This window comes from Temnothorax curvispinosus, unplaced genomic scaffold (assembly GCF_003070985.1).
Source record: "Temnothorax curvispinosus isolate PA1 unplaced genomic scaffold, ASM307098v1 QBEX01013620.1, whole genome shotgun sequence".
NCBI classification, from domain to species: Eukaryota; Metazoa; Arthropoda; class Insecta; order Hymenoptera; family Formicidae; genus Temnothorax; species Temnothorax curvispinosus.
Genome location: NW_020223400.1, coordinates 117,353 through 139,722, shown reverse-complemented (window position 1 = coordinate 139,722; position 22,370 = coordinate 117,353). Strand labels below are relative to the sequence as shown.

Genomic DNA, 22,370 nt, shown 5'->3' with positions numbered 1-22,370 from the left:
ACGGCCGTGGGATTAAGAGCAGCGAATCGTAGAAGTAAATCCGTGCCGGTCCATCCTTTAAAGTTTAAGAATTTAATACCGTATCCAGTATCCTGATAAAATAAGTAAAAAGGAGAGCAAACTAAAGGAGAGCGAACTAAAAGAGAGGATGGTACGAACGTGGGAAGTGCCATCGGATAACGGGCAGTAGGTTCTAGAAGAAGTGGAATAGATACGAAATACCTCATCGAAATCCTATATATTGACGTTACAGATCTGTTGTCTCGGTTTCTACTATTGCTCTCTCAAAGAACGCTCAAGTGACTCGCGAAACATCGCACACAATAAAAATCGAAAGATTTCCGTCACTAGCCCATACGTCAAGTTTGAGAACAGCAATTTGTGATCAGATGATATAAATCAAAATAGCATGCTTCATATTACACATTGCCTTTTTATCATTATTTTTTCTTTCCACACAAAATATATTGACATTTCCACACAACCAGGACTTCATGTTTTGATAACTTACCACATAAATGAAATAATATTTGTCTACTGTATGCAAAATGACAGAATATCGGGAATCAAACCTAGATCTTCCGTTTGATATATAGGCGATCTATTACCAACCAAACTATTTGCTCCATAATATGTTATTATCATTATATATATTACAGTAATAGTAATAATATAAAACATTAATATATTTATATCTATATAATAAATAAATATGTTAAATTAAAAGGTAATAATGGGCATATAAATAATAATACAATAAATTCCGAAATAATCAGTCCGATTCAAATAAATTTCAGCTGTAGAGTCACGCGTTAATACGAATATCAATGCATCTGAATATTAATTATAGAAGCATTCTTCAAGGCAATATAATGTTTTATGTAGAATTTTGTTTGAAATAATTAATATCTTTCTGTCTGAGCGTGAGAATAGTATTTCAGTGTCATCCCAGTCCTTTAGTATCTCCATATCGTATTAACAGCGAGGACAGCGTGATTACATATCGTTGATATGGAAGAGGATAATTAGTTCTCATCCTGACGCAATATGATCAACTACACAGAGACCACGTGTTGCGCAAATCGATGCACGCAGTGCATTGATTTATTCGATCCTTCGTTAATTAGTTATCCTCGACAATAGGCAGACGTATTGCTATATTTCGAATCGGTTATATAATGTCGTTTTATCTTGCGACGACAATTTCTCTTGCTACAATTAATTTGCGCGATGTAATATTAATAAACTAAAATCGTGCGAATAATATTTGTGGATTTCTTGTATGGGTTTTTAGTTAATACTAAATTATGAAACGAGATCTGTGCGTATTAGACTCATACAGTTTCAACGTACTTTTATGCGGATAAACGCAAAGATGTCATTTCGAACTTTATGAGCGGCTTATTAATTTTGTAAGTACTATTAAAGATGCTTACCTTTCAAAGTCGATAATTATCGGTCATCTTAGCACAACGCGAGAAACTTTTCGTTTTTTCATCAATTAGCCGATTCAAGAAAAGAAATCACAGAATATTATTTCATATTTCATATTTCTTCAAACTATTGAAGAACTTCATAACACATCAATTTTCAATAACCAAGAAGATAATGAAATTGTCTTCAAATTTGATCCACTTTTTAAATTATCTACGTCAGTCAGAATAGCTGACAAGTAGTCTGAATAGTGATAAATAATTGACGGTGGTGGTATAACGTCAGAAAGTTTTGAAAATGGATGATTATATCGTAAAAGTATAATTCAAATTTCTCTCTCTCTCTCTCTCTCTCTCTCTCTCTCTCTCTCTCTCTCTCTCGCATTCTTAATTGTAAACAATTAAAAGCTGTGAATGCGTACATGTAAATGCAATTTTTTATGTACATGGATGTAATTGGGTCACATTTTATCATCTTGTTAGTGTCTAATGTTCTTGGAATACGTGCTATACCTATACAAAATATTTAATGCAGTTTTTATTCCCCAAAAGTTTGCTGATGCATCATGAAAAAAATGCAAAAACCAGAAGAAATAAATGAAAATGTAATATTCGCCGTTACTTGTAGATTAATTATATCAAAAAAGTTTACATTGTACTTCATAGTTTTCTTTAGTTTGCAATTGCTTTCTTACTTATTGACTGTACTGACAAAAAAAAATCATCAAAACGTCTTCAAGCATCACAAGAAAAGACGTATACGAATATAAAAATATGCGAAGTGGAAGAATGTTCGCGCGATTTTCACGATCTGTTCAGCTTTTCTTGCAACGAAGACGTCGGGATGGGCTTGCATCGCACCCCGGAGACATTCTTATCGTGCATCCACTGGCGTTTCGGTCTCGCAACGCTGTTTCCCGCGCCGGACTTTTTCGCGTCTTCCCGGGATAACAATACGACGGAAAAGTTTCGCGCAGCCGTTTCGATCGGCACGATTCGCAACTTCTCGCTCCGCGCGGGCTAATCTCTATAAATTGTGGCGCGACGCCGCCATCGTCGTCGACGACGGCGACGAGAGTGTTTTGCAAGGTGGTAATTCCGCAAGGAGAACGCGGGGATACGAGCAACTGTTTTCTCCGGAGACAACGTGACATCCGTACTTTATACGGTGGAAGAGCAACGGGTTAACGTGACGACTACGTGCACAAGCACGTGCGCCTAAGATCGCAATGGTTCGTCAAACAGCGTCATTTTTTAAAAAATAACCGGCAACGGTATTATCGTTTGAAAATTTCTACCTCTTATACCTGACACACTTTTTCCAAGACGAAAATCGCTCACGTACTTATTTTTCACAGAACATGTCACCGTCATGTAAATAGATTTTACATATTTGTATGGAAAAATTTAATTTATACATATACAAGCATCTGTTATAAATTCTATTATAAATAGGAAATATTTTACAAAGCACATTTGGGTTGCAAAATTATTTCTGTGGAATTTGTGACGTTGAGTAATCATCAGACGATAATATCATGCAGAATTTCTCTCATAACATTCTACATTTTGATACTGATAAAAAATATTATTTTTGACTCAATCGAATTCTGCTTTGCAGACTAACGGTTCTCTTACGTGAAAAAATTGATTTTTCTGTATAGCTTAAATAAATAATCTACTAAACACTTCATTTTATGAAGGACTATTTATAATGGACTACTGTCTGTTTGGAATAATTAAATTTCTTTTTGCAAAGCACCTGTCGCGAGTCATATTTGCCCAGCTTCAGTTGTCACATCTCAGCAATAAAATACGCATTAAAATTGTTATTGTAAATGCGAAAGGAAACATCGCGAGCTATAAAAATAATACTTCAGTGAGACAAAGTAAATAGCTGGCAAACAAAGCAATACAATACATTTTGTAAGCTTAATAAAACAGAAATGTAATAACGCAATTGGTCTGGTTTCTCTGGCCAAGTATATCTTGCAATATTTTAAAATTTTACTAATTTATTTTAGCAGTGTTTCCATTAGGATTCAAGACACAATAATGCAATGTTGATAAATAATGCATCGAATTTCGCGTTTAAAATCGATACAGATTATTTTATTTCGTGGTATTATATTTTATCTTCTTATTCCATACGAATCTTTTGCTTTCTTTTTCGGAAGCGATTGAAATGGAACGTTCAATCTTTTTTGGCGTGCGAGGGTATTCAGGCGAGCAGACCCGTGGACGAATTACCGATCGTTACTTCCGCCAGCGGAAGTGATTGACTTCCGCAGAACCGCAGTTATTCCGAATGTTTTGGGTAATTTTGCTGCGCGCACGGTTCATCTCCACATTGGCGTCCGCAATATGCGCGGCATGCCCCAAAATCCGTAATTAAGATCCGGTATGTACGCAACTGCATATTCGTGCCGCAAGTATTTGAAAAGTCTAACAGCGCGCGATCCTACCAATGATATTCCAATATCTTATACAAAATTTATATAATAAAGCTCTTCAAAGATAAATGAAAAATCAATAGCGAAAATTTATATGTAATTGATGAAACCCGTACTATTTTTGTGAAATGTAATTGTGAAGATGCAGCTTCACTAACGTTACATTTATGATTGTAAAAGTAAATATTTTAACTTTCAACTGACTTAATTTTATACGTTAATTTAAAATAAAAAACAATCTCAAATAAAACCGTGAATCATAAGATACCATAGATCGATAATAATTTCTCTTAAAGGGTAGTTCATCAAATAATAGGTAAAGAAAAATAGAGTTTTTTAACCAAATGTATTCTTTTTTGTATTCTTTTTCCGAAATACCTACTCACGGAACTACATTTTGTTTCGTAGCCACGGTGGCAACATATACACACTCTTTACCTTAGAAATATGTGTCGGCTTTATATTATGTTAACACCGGGAAACTAACTTCCACGTGATGCTCAAATTTGCATAGAATTTTCGTCGCTCTCTCTGTGAGATGTCTGAGAATCGTGAAAAAGAAACAAATCTCGTGACAATGTCGCCGCGTCCGACTGCTGTACACAAAAATTACAGGATTTCAATTACGAGATAAGATATATCGGTTAGAAGAGGAGACGTGGGCGGCCCCGACGTGGAAAAACTCGTCGAAATAAAGAAAGAAAAGGATTCCGACGTTCGTGCGCGTTTAATGGCGCGACGAAAAAGGGGCCATTAACCCCGCGCGGCCCCTTTAATTCTGCCGTATTATTACAAACAGCAGCAGCGTTACGAACAGAGCAACGCGCGGCAGCGATGGGGCGGAGAAAAATTAGTACGTTGCTTCGCGGGAGGCGAATTCCGCGATAAGAATGCCCCGAGGATCTTCCGTCGGGGTAAAACGTCCGTACCGTTACCCATCCCCGTGGAGAAGGATGCGGGGAGGGCGATGAAGACGTAACGAGGACGAAGTGCACGTGCACCATGCGCCAGCATAAGCAACTCCCGAGAACATGGAATATAGAGCTCTGGAATAGAGCAGGGGCTTGTTATACCATTTGGATAAAAGCTACGGTCGACCGGCCTCGTTTTCCTCAACGAGCTTTGATACAGAACGTGTGCCCTAGCTGTGAAAGGGAGCGATCGTTTCTAAGAAATTAATGGTACGCGGAAAATGTCAGCGGGAGATTTCCTGTGCTTACTGATAACTGAATCTCATCGTTCAACGCGGAAAGTCCTATTGAAATTGTGAGCAATTCGTAAGGAACAGGAAGTATAAACGCTAATCTTGTCCGTATCAATTTAAATACATAAAGGGTTACTTATATGAAAGATTATTAAGATTTTCAAATAGACTGATGCGAATGCAAGAATTCTTAGAATGATCTGTATCACTATATCGCAACATCATACCGTTTTAAACATTTTAGAATTGCAAAAGGTAATAAATTAATCAATTTTAATTGCTTATCTGATCTCCGTTTTAATGAGAAATAATTTGGTCGAACGTGATATAACGCATGTTTCTCTCTCACAGTACCTAATTGTTTTAGCGAAATTAACCTTCGAGACAACAAGGCATCAACGACATCAAATCTATTTGGTGATAATCTTTGAGATAAATCTATTTGGACATCGTCGTGAAAAAAAAACACTATATATAGGTAGTTCTAATTAACCTCGGGGGCGCGACTTATATTTGGCCGACATTAATTAAAGCGGCGCCACACAAGATGATATTTTTAACGATGGTTTACGTACCTTTTGGTCTAGCCGGTCGTAAATACGATACGCGCGATCATAAAATTTTAACTATGCGACCAGTCTTGCGGCTTCTTTTTTTCACTCGTGCCACTTGCGTTCTCGCAACGAGGGCCATTACGAGCTTGGCGTCGGTGCGCGAAGGTTACTTCATTAGAAGAAATTAGCCATTTAGGAACAGCCGGGCCCGACGTAGCAACTCCATATACCTTCATTATTGTATAATCACGAGGATAATTACATACTTACAATATAGCGGTAAAAATTAACGAGTTTAATCAGGGGATTAACAAAACGGTGAAATCATTCCTTTTGTTGGTGATGAAGGGTGCTGACCGAGTTTCGTTGAATCTACCTTATATTTCCTCAGATTACAGGCCGGGTTGTCTAATGAGACGCTTTAGAGATTCACTCTGATGTTTATCTAGCAGTTTAATGAATCGTAAATCGTAAGATACAGGGGAGGGAAATAAAGTCTCAGTTACCGGGGAGATCTTTATTCGGATGAATACGTAGTATTCCTAACAAATGTCGAGAATATAATGCTTTGTTGCCTAAGATTAGCTATTTATTTAACTGACTTGATGTTTTATGCGAAATAATGTTATTATTGTTCCGGAATCATTTCTACAATATTTTCTAGCAAGCATCATAAAAATTAGTATATATTTGTGACAATTTTAATATCATTATTAACATTAAAAAAAACAGTGAAAAAATCCATCTAATATTGTTTAAGTAAGAGCTGATCTATTTTTTTTAATCGTTTTAACGTATATCTTCTAACAATCTTATTCACACAATAATCAATTATGATAGTAACTTGAAAATGTTAGCGAAGACATTAGCATGTTCGCACATTGAATTTGGTGTAAGTCATTTTTCAAAAGATCCGAAAATCTCAGAGGCCCGTAATATATTCGCGAAGTTACCCGACGATCGCGTCGGTTTACGCCACGTTTTAATATCACGCGTTACCGGCAAACAAAACGAGCGATGAGAGCGAGGATGCGCATCCTGCGTTTTCATAAGCCGCGCCGCAACGCGCGATGCAACATCACCCATCACCTTCATTTCGCTTAGAGATAAAAGCACAAGACGGTTACGACCTGTCTTTCTTCCGCCGATCTTCATCTTCGTCGGCTCACAAAATACCTCACGGGGGAGGAGGCGAAGAAAAGAGAGCACGTGTCCTTAGCAAAAATGACTAAAATAATCTCTTACGCGCTTTAAATTTCTCGAATAATTTTTCACAATGTCATTCCGTAAGTTTGATCAACGGATTAGTATTTATTTCGAAATTAATAAATCTGTAATAATGAAAACGTTAGAGCTTAAAGTCTAAGCTTTGCAGCATCAACACGTCAGTTAGCGTTGACTATGTACTGAAATTTTCTTTCCTTGCGTATAATCCATCACAGCTTGAAGTCATGACTAAAGGGGATAATTAATTAGAGCTGGTTAATAAAGACCAAAGATTATGCTAAACGAAAATCATAAATATATTTGACGGAAATATTCTTCCTGATTTGACTTATTGTTATTTTTTGCATTATCAAGTTTATTAAATTCTTTCGGCTTGAACAAAATTTGCCTGTTTTTTAAATAATGTAAATTTATCACGTTCGGGTTTATTATACGGAAAATCCGTACCGTGACTTTGGTTTTATTCGCCAATAAATCGCGGGTAAAACAAAGAGAAATCACGTACTACCATTGAAGATGGTAGCGCAAATAGAAACGGTCGAAAATTATAACACGATACTATACACCTCATTAGTGATTCCTATATAAACCGCAAGCCAGTGGTGTCTCTCCCTTTCTCTCTTACCTCCAATTTGGTGGATTATGACCGCGAATGGACGCGGAATGAACAAGATGCAGAGCCGCGCGAAGCCCAATAGGGTGGGTTCGTTTTCACTTCGGCAGAACTCATTTAAATACTGATGGACGTGGATTATTTTCTTGCCATAACCGCGGCCACTCTCGGCCCCATTTCCCTCGCACTACACACATCCCGTTTTCTATCTTCGACCTCTTGTCCCGTCGCTTTTCTCCCTCACGTAACACGGCGCGACCGATGTTGTTCCGCGCGCGCGACGGACAGTAAATTGATTATCGATTCCGAATAAATTACGCTCATCCCCTCGATCAGTGCTCTCTTATCTCGGACCGCGACAGCAATGATGAGAGCTGTTCGAGCACCTAACTGGGGAAACTTCCCGCTCTTCTTTTTTATTTAAATCATCTCGCGCACGTGCGATGTTGGGGACCAGTTTGCGATTAGAAGGCGATATATGAAGCTATTGGTGGAATTACATTTAAAAGCAAAGAGTTTAGAATTAACGACACCGTATTATTGTAAGCTTACTTTGGCTCGTTCAACATGTCGTTGAAGCAGTAAAATTAAGAGTTGATGTTTAAGATTAGCATTGTGCTAATTAAGCTTCAGTAAATTGTATAAAACTTCCATCGTTGCGCAACAAAAATTCTGCAAGACAAGAAAAGCTTCTTTTAATGGTATAAGCGACATAATGAATATTATTATGTATAATATTTTATATATAATAGTAATATATGTAATATGTAGATATTTGGTATAAATAATACTTTATTGTCGGCATATAAAAAATTCTTTGTCTAGTATTATTTGATTGCGTACACATTTATCGCAAGTAGACGAAGCATTCGTCGAGCCCTGACGATAATTTAGATAATTTACATCTGTTCAGCGTGTTATTAAATGAGGTGATGGGTGCAAAATTAATAACATCGTGATAATTTGATCATTCGATTATTCTGTTGGTTTAACGCGTTAAATGAATGGTTTATTTCGGACATGACGTAAGCGAGAATTTTGAAATTTCGTTAAAATAAGCGCGTTATATCTATTTGCGTTAGTTATCTAATGTCAGAATCGATACGCACGTTATCAGATTTTAAGAATAATTGAATATTCACAACTGTGCCATGTTGAAATATCTCTGTTTTTAAATGGTGCATATTTAAACGAGATATTATTTCAATACAAATAAATAAACTACTGTATTAATCAGAAATTGATCTTTTGACGCATGTTTGAACTTCGAAATAATATAAAAATGCGTGATTTAATTATTGAATTTCGATGTTTAGAATAACAATATGTAAGGTACCTAAAAAAGATATGTGCCTTTCAATTTCTTAAACTGGATAGAAACTGCTGTATACTTATTTAGGTGACACATTGAGAAAAAGATTAAAAATCACACAGGAGAAGAGAATATTAAATCTCTCTAATGATTTATGATCTTCGTTTTACTTGGTTGCTGCCAAATTTTATATGGCTCTTTTGCCGCTTGAAAAATAAATGGCTTAAGTCCTGCATTGCCTAGGAAATTAGTTCTAGTTCCGGCGATAACTTATGCCGCGACGAGAATCGACGATAAATTTCGCGAGTTGGACGCGGCGGATTCATAAAAGTTCGTCAATATCCCATCGCATCCCGCGAAACGATTGAACTTCATTATACGCTGGCGAAGTTCATCGAAAAACTTGGCTCGCGATTATGCGAATAAATCCAGGGCACACAAAGGTGGCGGATAGATTTCCATCGTAGCAACGTTGACCTTCGAGCACGGACGCAAACAAGAAACTTTCCTTTCTCGTACTTTCCGCGTTGCGTTCCGGAAAATCTTAAAAGCGCGCGGTAAGCCGGAAACGATGGGAAAGTAATTAGCCGGCTGTTTAGGAATTTAACGGCGTGCGTCCAGGAAAGAGTTTTCTCCACCTGCGCGGAGCAAGGATTCGCCGCGAGTTAATTAAACCGGTCGCTCTCGAAGTGAAAAGATTCTCGATCGCGCAGACAGACAAGAGGCGAAGTATCGCGTGAACGCAATTTGCAGGCTGTCTTTCGGCGGGCTTGAACGTGCATCCGACTAAATGCATAGCATTCAGCGGCATTTACGGGAATGAAGTGAAAATTAATCCTGAACTCTCGACGAGCTATCCCATGAGATGCACCTCTATTTTTCATCGTCAAGACTTGTAATTTATTATATATATATTCGCCGCTAAAATGTACTTTTAATTTTCCCTTGCGATTGATTTACCATTGCAATTAGTCGTTGTTTTATAAAATTATTATATAATGTCATAAATGTATGTAATTGAATATTACATATAGTGATTTATAACATATAAAAGTAAATTGTAACTATAATAAATTGTTTAATACATGGAAAAAAAATGTTGTATCAACAGCATCAGTGTTATTGAGATAAAATTTATTGGTACAACACATCAATATTAATGAACAAAAAACATCAGATATATTATTGTTTTAATTTAAATATTTGGTCCAATAATATCCAATAATATCCAATCGTTGAATTAACTATTATATGCTTGTGGCAGCCTGTGACATCGACGTTTAATTGAAGCAACTTCATTTTTTTTCCGTGTAGAAAACTGAACATTTAATCGCTTCTTTATCTTTAACACTTTTTTCATTTCGTGTTAAAAGATATTATAGATCAGTTTTATTTTAAATAAGATCAGTTTTATTTTAAATTGTAATAAGAATGTTTTAGAATTTATCCTCTAAATCTAAATTTTTTAAGAAGAATGTGGTATACTGCTAGCGTCTCGGATTGTTTTGTAAAAAAATATGTAATTTACTAATAAAATATCAAGTTTCAATAAACATTATATCTAAAACGATTAAATTACAATTGAATTCCGTATCAAAAGCGTATTAAAACTGTTCAACTGTAAAAAAAAATTTTATTGTATATATAATCGAAACCAGAGATTAATTTTATTTCATGCTTTTATATTATCTGTATTTTATAGATATATACAGCGTTAGATAAATAATTTCTAGTTAAAAGCGAATTTTAACTCACTGCTGATTATGTTTCATAGTAACTGTAATTGCGTTGTTTTCATAACAATTGATACAGCGAGGTGATTTTACGCTTGTTTGCGGTTATCCTAATTAATCATCAAAATCGCTTTGTTAGTTTTGATTTTAACCAAATGATAGCAAAGTAATCAAACATGATAACGGAAATGGATGAAAACGTAAAACATGAAATATCAAAATGTAGTTATTAGCGTACATTACGCTCTTTTCCAATTAACTACATACACTGAAAAAAAAAATACTTAGATCCAAGAAAATATTTTTTTACATAGTACCAATGGCTTATTTACTTAATATAATCACATATTTATTTAGAATTAGATATTTTTACTTAATTATAATAAATTATTATTTTCACTTAATTTATGTATATTATTTTTACTTAATTTAAGTAAAGATATCTAATTCTAAATAAATATGTGATTATATTAAGTAAATAAGCCATTGGTACTATGTGAAAAAATATTTTCTTGGATCTAAGTATTTTTTTTTCAGTGTACTTCATTCGTTAGAAAGTTATTATAAATGCTTTCTATATATATGTTTTACTTATCGCGCGCATATTGATTTCATTTACTAGATATCAAAGAGGTAATTTCGCTAATGAGACCAACATTACCTATTTACTTCCATAAATATAAGGAATAACACATATTTTATGAAAATGATGTTTTATCAAATATTATTACCGTTTATTCAAATTGTTATTACGTTTTATCAAATATTATTTTATTAAACATCATTGTCGTCAGTTAATTTTCGGTGTACTTCGGAATGCCCTTATATAACTACCAAAATATTTGACGCGCAATAATTTAGTCGTCTATGTTGCCATTATCTATATATATAACGTAAAAACGTATTTCGAAAACGCTTACGATGACATTCAATGGACCAATGAATACCCGAAAATTCACAAAGTGTGTAAAATTATTTCGCTGCTGGCAGCGAATTGCGGATTAATATGCATTGCAACATCGCATTTGTATTCGCGATTATCGTCACTAGCTAACTAAAACATTATCTTGTCAATCCGCGTCGGCCGCAAATTTGCGAGTAATCAAGAGGAGATGCCGAAAATGCAAAATTTGCAATTGGTAAACCCTCGCGTCGCGGCGCGGCGCTGCGCAATCATTGACTAATTAAAATGCAATCGGCGTATGTCGAATTAGCATAAGCAAATTCTTCCCGGCTATCCTTTTTTCGTTCCTCCCCGTCCATTTCGCGAGATTCACTTTGTTTTCGATTCCCTGTTTACGCTGCTATTGCATGCCTCCGCCTGTGCGAAACAACGCAATGTAAATTGTCTATCAGTTGTTTGCCGCCGAAAAACAACTGGTGGCAATTAGCTGCCACCAGTAAAATTAATTCATTGTAATGACTACATGCACGTGTTACTTTACTTTGCTGACGCGAAAATTGTCCGTTTATAACATGCAATAAAAATAATAAATTAGACTTTCTGACATTAAATTAAAATAAACTCTTTATATAACTCATAATATTCAGATAATTAAAATTTATGTTATACATTTAAAAAATAAAAAAAAATTTATTGTATATAATTTTATTTGTATTTTATTTTCCATATTTCATGTCTATATGTATTAAAATGCCTTTGGTATTTCTGAAAGAAATCTTTTTTGCCGATAGAGATATAATAATTATTGAGAACATTAAAGGGATAAAAAAATTAAAAATACAATTTAAAGTTTACTTGAAATTAATATAATACAAGCGTACTCTCTTCATGTTCTTGTTTCATAAAAAATTTTATAAGCCAAGTTTTCTATGGAAGTTTCAATATCCTTTCGTATATTTAAACTTTTACCTATATAGGCTCTGTATCGATTTTTCGATCTTCTGCTGTTGCTCTTTCACAATTTTCTATTTCGGTATTTGACCCTTCCTCGTTTCGCGCAACTCTGGTTTATTGGATAATAAATGTTTAAACCTATATAAGCAAATTGCCATGCCACATCCGGCGAAGTTATTATTGAAACGTGCTAGCCGAAAGTCGTGAATATGCCTTTTTGTATACCTCTTTTGCAAAGTTGCCTTTTCGATAACGTACATCACATTGGAGATTTCCACCATTCCAAAATTTCACGAGTAAAATTCTGCGCATTCGCCCTCTCATAACAAGTCTTACATTTTATCGTAATCTATCGCTTAAATCGAAATGAGATTTTCTTTGTTGAAGAATTTCACGAAGATGCAAAGCAAAGCTCTTGCTATGTTAAGGAAATAATTAATAACTGTTGTATTTCTCATTTTCATGTATCTGTGGAATTATTCAGTATATAATTTCTGCACTTTTGAATGGAAAAAGAAACAATGTATAATTGATGTTGCTGCTAATTATAGCTGTAGTAATTACTGCTAAATTCACTTAGCAGCAGAAATCAGTTATGCAGGATTGTTAAATAAATATCGTTAATTTACGCAAACGTTTCGCTGATTGTACAGCAGAGCTGTACTTTGTAATTAATAATGCCGATTAATAATTTGGTGTGATTGGGAATTATGGAATGGGGAAGTTGTTACATCGTGGATTGAATTTCTTATTTTTTTCGCATACTATATTTATATCCCGCCATACCTGCAGTATGTGATCGCACTGATCGCACACATATACGCATATTGAGATAAGTGTCATGTAACGCGCAATTTACCAAGCAAAATAACGCTATGAAATATTTCGTCACTTTCGTGTACAATATATACGTTATGTGTAGCACATGGCATAGAATTTTCAAGAAATAACATGAGTTCCGGTGGACCTTTTGGGGTCGCAACGGAAAATTTCACCGCTGGGAATTTTTACATTGTAATTTACTTTTTATCTGCGGAAATTAGTTAAGAGGAAAACAATTACAGCCTATAAAAATTATAAAATTTTCAAAGATTTTTAATTATACATTCTAGTCCGTGATTATGTAATAAATATAGAAGATAAAATTAAATATCTCTTTTTCTGATATTAATGTATTAATTAATTGGAAATATTCGGATGAGATAATTAGCAAAATCTATATTTCTATAATAGAAAAAAAAACCTGAGTGCAAATGTGTATGCGACAAATTTTATTATTCCTTTCGTGTCATTTATATATTTTGATTTCTTCACAAGCTCTAATGAGTTCCAGTTACTAATACGCGTCTTTAAAAATACAGTAATTGTTTTTCGAAAGCATTTCCCTACCGCGGATGCTTATTGTAGACACGTTGCACACAATTGCAAAAACTGTCTACACGTACGTATATCCCGCATTTAAACAATGCCATCGGCAAAATTAATAAACGCGGGCGTTGTTTTCATGACATTCGCGAAGCAAAAATTCCGGAAAATAAAAATCCGCGACTCACAATTGATTGCTGTTTTGACATTTTGGCATTTTGACATTTCGACGGCTGGTACGCTCGTGCGCCTCTGTTGTTGCTCGAGCTTGTTTGACAAATAGTTTGCGGCCGCTTAAAAAACAATGAAAGAAACTGCTATAGTACTATGAATTCATAGAAATGGCGAAGACATCAAATTGATGAGCCAAGTGGTTGAAAGGAATAATTTTTATTCAAGCATCTTGCCGAATACATGTCGCAGGAAAAACAACTATAAAAACTTTAGGCTATACTATATATAAAAAAAACTACAGAAACGATTGCAACAATAATTCATTTAATCCAAAGTAAAATTTAACTTCTTTATCAATCGCAAATGTATCTCTTTGTATTTGTAACATTTCATCATTTATATCAATATGAATTTTTCTTTGTTAAAAGAATTTACAGCAAATACAAAGCAAAACTTTGATTAAAACCAAAAGGTCAATTAATTACTGCAACATTTCTATTGTATACAAAATTGTAGATCTTGCACTTTTTAATTGAAAAGAAACGGAGCAAAATACAACTTGGATTAAAGTTAAAATACTTCAATTTCTTTCCATTTCGTTCGTTATTACTTTCAGTATTCAAGACAATTATGAAAAGTATATAAAACACAAAAATGTACGTATTATTTTTTCTATGTAACGGCTTCGTTCTCTTTTAACGATTTTTTAAGGTTTCGTAATAAATTAATTGTATTATGATATTGATTTTGCTTTTCTTCCTCTTATTATTAGTTTCTTCTGCAAGACTAAGCAATAAATAATTATAATGCATTGTGTACAATTTGAAGGCAATTTTCTCTAGTAGTTATAGAAGACTTCGTATGTTCGTATATAGAAAAAAATATCTAAATATATATACTTTGTCATTATCTCCGTACAGTATCTTAATAGCGTATTCTAGAGATTAATTAAATTGCAAATCCTGATACGAAAATGATATAAATAATACAAAAATACAAATAATTTCAATATCAACTCTAATTAAAATATAATTAATTAAATATGATATAATTTATATGTATAAACAGTTTTTGCAACGAAAATATATATACCTCAATTTACAAGTAGATATGATGGATGAATAAAAGATTATAATAATTAAATTAATTAATTTAAAGTAATTTAAAAAATAATTAAATTCATATAGAATAGGTTTTATATTTTTAATTAATTTTAATGAAAATTTTACTTTAAAGAATATTTACATAAATTAATATTATTAATATGTGCTAAATTTTTACCTTTCGGGAAAAACAAAATTATATAATTTAATAAGTAAAAACTTTTTCTTTTGTAATTTTAATTTAATCAAAAATAAAATAAAATAATTTATTAATTTATTGTTGTCTTGATTTATTAAAATCACAATCTCAACTCTCGTATGATGTAGGCAAAACAAAATAATAATAAATTAATTTCGTTCTCAAAATAAAGATAAACCTTATTTTTCAAAAATGTAGATTTAAAGTTTTTAATAATGAAGTCTTAAATGAAGTAATTAGACGTTAAATTTAAATTGTCATTTAAAAAGGTTTGAATATTTTAATAACACGTTATATACAAACCAGACTCGCCATTATGTTCCGTCCGCCTCTCCTCTCATTACGCAATATTTGTTAATTATTTCAACGCGACGAAAGGACGCACTTTTCAGGTAAACGGCTGTGCTTTATAGTGATTTTTTTCTTTTCATAACGGCGCAACCCGGTTTTATAAAGTCAAAGCATACTTTCTATCCGCATCGTGAGAATAAAAAGTCGGAAAAAGTTTTGATGACTTTGTGGAAACGTTGCTTGTCATCTCGTTCGTTTAATGTGCAAGACACTTTTCGTATTTCTGTGTTTAATGTAAATAAATAATAACGTAAATGAATAAGTGAGCAATGGACTAAGGGCGACTCATTCCTCCTTATACTACTCATTGTCAGTGTGAAACATGGCATCGTTCTAAGACAACGGCATTAATCCATTTGCGATTCTATATCGTGACCTGTATAAGATAAAATGCTGTAAATGCTTAATTGTTACCGAAGTAAATTCAACCACTATAGTAGTGCAAATTTCATCTGTTCGATATACTCTCGATAATTTAATAAATCGTATTATCCAGTTGTACCGAAACACAGCAAAAATAGCTTTACCTATAAACGAGAGAGGATTATTAAATAATTATTAAGCCATCGTTGTATTTGCATCTTAATAAGCCCAACTCCCTCCGGTCACCCCGGGATATTTTTATGACGCAAATCAATATGGAATAAGAATGCGCGATAAAAAGTAATTTACTTCTCGAAAGCCCAAAGAGATAGAATATATTTTCGATTCTCAGCCATTCGCCTGGTCTTTTTCGTCGAATACTTTCTTTCCGGTGAAAGATATATCGCAGTACACGCCATGGGTTCTTTATTCGATACACACGCCGGCAACCACTCACTCACCCATACGCACACCTGCACACGGCGGTATGCCACTGAAGCCTTGCCAATAGCAAATAAATAGACGATATAGGGGAGGGTACGACAGCAAGGGGGTCAGGACATTACGTGGCTATTTCGTGAAGCGAAGGGATGCGAGAGGTGTGTGGGCGCGAGATTTAGAGACGTTTAATTTTCCAAAAAGGTGGATTTGCGACCGCCATCGCGACGCTTGCGTCGCCAATTTATCGTCAGAGTCGCGCACTCGCTGGATATTCGCTTACCAATAAGGAAAAATTCTTTTCTTACCTTTATTTACGTTGCTTGTCCGCATATTCCATTTTCAGCACCTCTAGACGATTTATTTTCGAGGAATCTTTGCCTTCCATATTCCGAGCCGATATATTTGTCACTTGTCCTGAAACAAGATATTACATATTGACAAATCTATATATGAATGCCATTTTAAATAATCGTTCTCAATAGAAATTGCTTTTAACACTGCATCACTTATATTGCAACGTTCTAAAGTTGAACCTAATAGATTTAATATAAAATATTGTTCTGACTTTTGGACTATTTTTTATCAGATGTTAAAAATAAGAGATATCCATGATAATGCAATTGCATTTTACTACCGATTAATCGTTACGCGCTCGTCGTTTCGTTGAAAATAAATTCAGTCGCACGTTTGTTTAGTATTCATGTAATGGAGAGAGCGTATTTTCAATTAAATGCCTAACATGCGGTTACGCGATTCAATAACTTTTACAACAATGAATGATGTGAATTACTATTTAAAAATAAGATATTTCGAAACTGTCACATTACTTATTTTTTTCGACGCAGGTCGTTTCTTTACACAACGCTCTCGATCATTATATAGGTATTGCAAATTGAAGAACTTTCTTATGAAGAAGTATAAACGGATAAAAGATTTTCTAGTATAAAAAAATCATTCGCGAAAAATACAAGTTGCGTATTAATGTAATTTCTTCAAAATTTTCATTCTCAGCTAATTATACAATTTCAAAGATTACATATATCGATTAATTTTCGACTTTGACTGTCTTACTGTTCGGACGTTGTGCCTCGATATGGCTAGTGACGTTTTGATTTCACCGTTTGTTTTGGAACGCATAAGAATTTTTTGCGTTTGTCTTGACGTTGTCAGGACACCACGTCAACGATGCAATTTGTTATGCGGATCGGTGTAACTTAAATTAAAGCACTTGAAAAGGACCGGAATTCGGTCGAAACGTCGTGCAATCTTGTTTTAATTGGCCAGTTGGGTCGAAAATAAAACGACTTATATCGATTAACATATAACGTGTATAAAAATATATAACTTTACAATTAGATGTAGTGGTAAGTTCTTTTTCTAATCGGTCGAAAACTTACGCTCGCAATATCGCAATCGACGCGAGCAAGAAAAACCGCAAAGTTCGGTCGGAATCCCCCGCGCAACCGCATCTACCATCCGCGAGCTGGAATCCAGGCTAAAACCCGCGAGGAGATCTCGCGAGAAACTCGAAATGAGCGTATCGACAGAGCGGAAGAAACGTAGCCGGCGGAATTAACCGGTAAGATAAACTTTGCCGCTGTAAATTTCCTAGGTGACATTAGCGATCGAATTAGAAAGTCGCTCTCGGGTGCCGTCGCGTACCGAAACTTCCGAAACGGCGAACAGGACGTCCATTAAATTTAGCCGGTGCATTTCTTGGATACACGAAAAATAAAAACTTATACAAGCGCTTATATTTCTCATCTTTGCGACCGTTCCGAGCGATACCGGTGATACTGAACATTTCGTCTGTCACTTCATTTTCGAGAGAATCGGTCGGCCTTTGAATTTATTTACTGGACCAATTTAATGCTCAAATTGCGTAGGGCTGTTCTCCGGGGATTTGTTATCGAGGGATCGACGAGCGAGATTAATTGCCGGGAATCGCGCGGACTTGCTGTAACCATTTTGGAGAATAAATTAGACTAGCTTCGGGAGCGCGGTCGCGGCGAATTTCTATTTTGATTACTATCTTGTTGTTAACACAATGATGGTGCCCTAAACGATGTTGAAAAATTCGATCAATACATGTGTACCTAATACGAAAAGCGATAAATCAATTTTACTTCATGAATAAAGCGAAACTCGATTAAGTTTACGTAATTTGAGAAACAATATATTATACAATAGTTATATCTATTTATACTAAAAACAAAAAAGTTCTAACACACAGTTCTAAAATAAAAAATATCTTTCTCCTGGTCGCATCATTTCCATTAGTAATGTAGGACATCTATCGATGTGTGGTGACGCGTTATTTTTCCAAAATTAATATTCAGATAAGTAAATAATAATTAAATTTCGTTTACGATGGCTATTTTATCACGGATATCGATATATGGCTCGTCCGATATGAAAGTCCAATGTAAAAACAGGAAAATAGAATTTTAATATTTCAACGCAAAAATAGCGATGACGAAGTCTGAACGTTATATTTTCAGATCTTTAGAACACCGTCAGATCTCAATTTCCGGGGCATTTTTAAATGCAGGCAGGTAACGTGAGATCTTTCCAGGGAGCAATTTTCGGCGAATAACTGAAGTTATGGTGCGGGAATGGAGATTACATCGATAGCGGATTAATATCGTAAATGCGAAATTTAATGTTAAAGAGCGAAAGCATTTTATAGCGCTCTAATCGATAAGCTGCGGCGTCGATCGCAAACCATTTACAATCCCGGCACCGTGGGGGAGAATATTTCATTATTGCACGTTACACAGCGTAATATATTACGACACATTATTACGCATCATTCATCGTTCATGTTTGTTTTAATCCGCGTGCTGCTTTATAATTTATATCCGAGATGCAGCGCGTTTTTGATTTCTTAAAGAGAGAGTAGAATTAATGTTGTAATTGAAGATAAAGGTCTTCCCTAATTCGATACTAGACTGAATAAATACTGAACAAATTGGATATCACCTATGTACATTGAGAAATCGCATGCTGGATATATTGATCTTATCAACTTAAAAAAAAGAACACTTAAAATGTATTTTAAGTTTTGTATCTTAATGGAAAATATACAAAGAAAATATGATGGCGTTTGCAAACGTTACAAGATTTGGAAATAAAATCATCGCAAATTATTCGTGATAAGTCAACAATAACATTTATTTTAAAAAAGTATCGTTTACTTTGCAACGTACATCTCTCGAATGCAAAGGAGCTTATACGTAGTGTTTATCTTGAACTAGATGTACTCTCAGTACGCAGATTTTCGAGACGCGTATTCCAAAAACAATTCGGGACATTTGGAGAAAATGAGAACGAAAGGTAAACAAAGTAGAGAGAATCGGGAGACAAAGATGGCGAGGCTGGAAAAAGAACATGGTCGGAAAATTGGACTTTCCTAGGTTTGCCGAAGAGTGAGATGCCCAGCCGGCACTACCGATTCCAAGGCGAATTGGAGTCAGCCTTATCTGATCTGGGCGCTCGTATAAATCCCGACAATCAAAAGATGACCATCTAAACAGTCGCGTTCTCCTAAGAAATGCTCTTAAACGGCTGGAAAAGTACTGCCACCCCTTTCGCATTTGCAACGAATAGCAGAATGCGATAACCTGTAATCTATGATTTAAATTATAACTTTATTTATGACAATGAACCACAGAATAATAGATATAAACGATTTAAAAAAATGATTAAAAAACTGAAATCACAAAGTTATAAATTCCTACAAAATAAACTGTTTTAAATCATAGAACTTAATACTATAATATAAAAGAATTATGATAACAGATACTATTATTTCCATTTAAAATCTACTTACGTAAAATATTTTTATTTTGTTAAAAATTTATACTTTGATAACGCATGTGTCTCTGTTACATTTAATTTCTTGACAAAATGTTATTCCAAACATGTGCGCTTTTTTAAATTCATACCGCGTTTCAATTTACCCGTGCATAAGACAGCAGAATTTTATTTTCTCGGCGATTATCGATTTTCATATCTCGGCGTGTCCCAAGTGTAAAGCAATAAATCGTCCTCTTGACGCAAGAGCAAAAATTGATAATTCGATAAAAAAATTTCCTGCCATGCTTGACTAAATTCACCTGTCGAGAGTTTCGCGTTTGTCGATGTTAGAAGACCCTCTGCGAGGGAATAAGCACGTCCCTTTGAAGAGACGTTAACAATATAATAAAACTGAAAAATACATTCGATTCGGTGAATTTAGATTGCAATATTTACTATCCTTCGGGAATTTTTTCCCATTTCGCACCATATCTCCTTTAATCATTATCGCATCATCCAAGCGGCGTAGTTTTAATGCGAAAGTTATCGCCAGTTAAAACACCACGTGACAAATATATGGGAACTAATTGACCAAAGCATGCGCTGAAATTATTTTCATTTTCACGCCGATACGATTTATTGAGCAAACGTTAATTGGAGCATCACACAGATAGACGGGTACGGCATTACTCGCGTCGGGCGTACGCGGTTATGACGCGTGTATCCGTTGTGCTGTGTATTTACACGCGAATTTTCCTAATTCCAGCGGGAGAAATTGGTATTGGAGCATTGAGAAAAAAATAACACATCACGCGCAGATGTGACGGCGAGAGCTTTGCGGGACGCCGTCATTTGTTGGTTAGCAAACTGCAGTTGAAGTTCTGTGGAAACTCGCGTCACCCGCTAGAAACTCGCGCTTTTAGGCTGCACGTAATGCGATATTTCATCCTTGACTATTTCACGCGACAGGAACAATCGTAACTTTATTAGCCCGCGATTATTATCTTAATCGATTGTCGCACCTTGCCGACAATTTTATGAATAATGATTTGAAAGGTAATGTATTTCTTGCACAATTATTTGTCGTTATCTAAATGGTAAATGACGAGAAAGATGTTGTTTAGCAAAAAGCTTATTTTATCTAATAATATTATCTATCTGGCCGCTTCTGATGCATATATATTCCAATCGAAGTTTTACTATCGATTCTTTCAATGAGAAATTCCATCGAGAATCCAGATGGAAAAATACCGACGTGAAAATCTGGCGCGTTATAATGCCATACAGACATAATAAGAGCAGACATGGTCTAGCGAGCAAATAATCTTCTAATGGATCTACTAATAGGACAAGCAAAGACGAGGTTGTCTCTTCTCTGTCGCGAAGGGTGAAAACCCATTTGGCGAGGGTGTCAGAGGGCTCGTGTGGCATCGCACGGTAGCTCGAGGCAAATACATGGACGAAGCATTTATCGGCCGTATCAATCGTTATCGAGGTGAAACAATTCGAGGATATCTGCGGTCCTCATGATGGCCGTGTCTCTCATCTCCGTCCCTTCCTTTTCTCCCCCGTGGGAACGAGTTATCGGAAGCGATCGATACTTGCCGCGCGGAACACTTAGGGCGAGATACAACCGTTTGCTGGCCGTTCGCTGGCATTCATAGGTAAATAATCGTTATAACGCGTCCCCGACTCAGAGCTCATTAAATTATTTCGCGATTTTAACGCTCTTAGTATCTGAGTGCGGACATGCGATGGGACGATCGATATCTTCCCAATTCTCGACAATACTATTTTCTCGGTATCTTTAGATTGTTCAGGAAACACGATAATTAAATATCCGGCAAAAAATTGACGAACATTGTTAGTCAATTGTGCAGGCGAGTTAATTATGCATCATTTATATGGATGCTTCGTTTACCCCTAAGTACATAATTTATCATCATTGCTTAATTGCGCGCTATCGTGACTACAAACATCGTAATATATCCTGTAAATTACATCTCGCTGTTTCCTTAGACGTGCAATTACTCGCCTATAGACATATGTGTTATTTATGGAGTGTTTTTAAGTGTTGCTTGTCTATAGAAACGTTATATGTGTAAAGAAATGTATTCTCAAACTCTTAATGTAACGCTAACTATTTTTTCATGTTTCCTATTATCGTAATTATTTTCCTTTTCACAAAT

At 34.9% G+C, this 22,370-nt stretch overlaps 1 protein-coding gene and 1 long non-coding RNA gene across 6 annotated transcripts in view; one reads left to right on the top strand and one right to left on the bottom strand.

Moving 5' to 3' along the window:
- LOC112463747 (collagen alpha-1(XVIII) chain-like) overlaps nucleotides 1-22,370 on the top strand; it is a 208,973-nt gene that overhangs the window by 69,519 nt on the left and 117,084 nt on the right. The gene's annotated exons all lie outside the window — the stretch shown is intronic.
- Nucleotides 1-22,370, bottom strand: part of LOC112463748 — a 256,241-nt gene that overhangs the window by 128,911 nt on the left and 104,960 nt on the right. Inside the window, exon 3 of the long non-coding RNA XR_003041840.1 lies at nucleotides 16,689-16,797. This is a non-coding gene — a long non-coding RNA (uncharacterized LOC112463748). The remainder of the gene's footprint in view (nucleotides 1-16,688; nucleotides 16,798-22,370) is intronic.